Source organism: Salvelinus namaycush, unplaced genomic scaffold, assembly GCF_016432855.1.
Source record: "Salvelinus namaycush isolate Seneca unplaced genomic scaffold, SaNama_1.0 Scaffold829, whole genome shotgun sequence".
NCBI classification, from domain to species: Eukaryota; Metazoa; Chordata; class Actinopteri; order Salmoniformes; family Salmonidae; genus Salvelinus; species Salvelinus namaycush.
The window spans coordinates 1-2,500 of record NW_024061563.1 but is presented as its reverse complement, the minus strand read 5'-3'; positions in this window follow the sequence as shown (position 1 = coordinate 2,500).

Here is a 2,500-nt window from a genome sequence, read left to right as displayed (position 1 = left end):
CAGCGAGCGACTACCTCAAAGCCCAGTCACAGAGAGGCACTACCTCAAAGCCCAGAGTCTCAGAGAGTCACTCCATCAAACCCAAGAGTATCAAAGAGTCACTACCTCAAAGCGCAGTCTCAGAGAGTCACTACCTCAAAGCCCAGAGTCTCAGAGAGCCTGCGGTTTGAGCCTGTGGTTTGAGTCTCAGAGAGCCCAGAGTCTCCGCGAGCCACTACCTCAAAGCCCAGTCTCAGAGAGCCACTACCTCAAAGCCCAGTCTCAAAGAGCCACTACCTCAAAGCCCAGTCTCAGAGAGCTACTACCTCAAAGCCCAGAGTCTCAAAGAGCCACTACCTCAAAGCCCAGTCTCAAAGAGCCACTACCTCAAAGCCCAGTCTCAAAGAGCCACTACCTCAAAGCCCAGTCTCAAAGAGCCACTACCTCAAAGCCCAGTCTCAAAGAGCCACTACCTCAAAGCCCAGTCTCAGAGAGCCACTACCTCAAAGCCCAGTCTCAGAGAGCCACTACCTCAAAGCCCAGTCTCAAAGAGCCACTACCTCAAAGCCCAGTCTCAGAGAGCTACTACCTCAAAGCCCAGAGTCTCAAAGAGCCACTACCTCAAAGCCCAGTCTCAAAGAGCCACTACCTCAAAGCCCAGTCTCAAAGAGCCACTACCTCAAAGCCCAGTCTCAAAGAGCCACTACCTCAAAGCCCAGTCTCAAAGAGCCACTACCTCAAAGCCCAGTCTCAAAGAGCCACTACCTCAAAGCCCAGTCTCAAAGAGCCACTACCTCAAAGCCCAGTCTCAAAGAGCCACTACCTCAAAGCCCAGTCTCAGAGAGCCACTACCTCAAAGCCCAGTCTCAGAGAGCTACTACCTCAAAGCCCAGAGTCTCAGAGAGCTACTACCTCAAAGCCCAGAGTCTCAGAGAGCTACTACCTCGAAGCCCAGTCTCAGAGAGCTACGGGCCCTGGTCCAAAGTAGAGCACTATATAAGCCCGGGTGCCATTTGGGAGCAGCCAGACTCTCACTTCACCTTTCAGACAATAATGCAGCTTTATAATAATAATAATTTAGCTAGTAGTTTGGATGAAACGACAACAACGTTAGTAAGTCGAAAATAATAATAAAACAACGTTGTTATTAGAAGGTGATGTATCACTTTAAAAGGTGGATAGTGTTTGAGAATGCCGGGTAATGTGATATGGATTGTTTTTAGAAGGTGATGTATCACTTTAAAAGGTGGATAGTGTTTGAGAATGCCGGGGGGTGTGATATGGATTGGTTTTAGAAGGTGATGTATCACTTTAAAAGGTGGATAGTGTTTGAGAATGCCGGGTAATGTGATATGGATTGGTTTTTAGAAGGTGATGTATCACTTTAAAAGGTGGATAGTGTTTGAGAATGCCGGGTAATGTGATATGGATTGTTTTTAGAAGGTGATGTATCACTTTAAAAGGTGGATAGTGTTTGAGAATGCCGGGTAATGTGATATGGATTGTTTTTAGAAGGTGATGTATCACTTTAAAAGGTGGATAGTGTTTGAGAATGCCGGGTAATGTGATATGGATTGTTTTTAGAAGGTGATGTATCACTTTAAAAGGTGGATAGTGTTTGAGAATGCCGGGTAATGTGATATGGATTGTTTTTAGAAGGTGATGTATCACTTTAAAAGGTGGATAGTGTTTGAGAATGCCGGGTAATGTGATATGGATTGTTTTTAGAAGGTGATGTATCACTTTAAAAGGTGGATAGTGTTTGAGAATGCCGGGTAATGTGATATGGATTGTTTTTAGAAGGTGATGTATCACTTTAAAAGGTGGATAGTGTTTGAGAATGCCGGGTAATGTGATATGGATTGTTTTTAGAAGGTGATGTATCACTTTAAAAGGTGGATAGTGTTTGAGAATGCCGGGTAATGTGATATAGATTGCAGTGGAATACAACATGGAGAACTCTGCTCATAGTGTAAAGAAAAGACTTAGGCCTTCACCTGTCCTGTTTGTAGTCTCTAAAACCCCAGCCTGGGCAACAGTGACTCAGGTCTGGTTTCAATGACGGACTCTTTAGGCAACCAATCACGAGGCAGACATGCCAGAACGTCATGATTTGAAACCAGAGTTTGAAGGCAAAACCTTTGCTGTGGTTTTCGTGAAGGTAGCTGATGCAAACTAGCCACGCATTAAACATAACCTCTGTGATCTCCATCTAGCGAAGATACTATTGACTAGTGTATTCGAGCTGATCCGGTAGTGACGTAGGCAGTGACCTTGTTCCTCTATGCCAACAGAGTCCATCATTGAAATCAGACCCTAGTCACTGTTGTCTAAGGTGAGGTTTTCAAGACAATGCTGTTCGGGCCTGAAAAAGAGTTGAATTGCTTTGATTCTAGATTCACTTTGGTTTGGCTACAATGATTTTGTACAAGTTGGGTTATTGTATTTCCTGAATTTGAATCTAGAATCAAAGCAATTCAACTCTTTTTCAGGCTCGAATCACACAACGATAATAACTTTT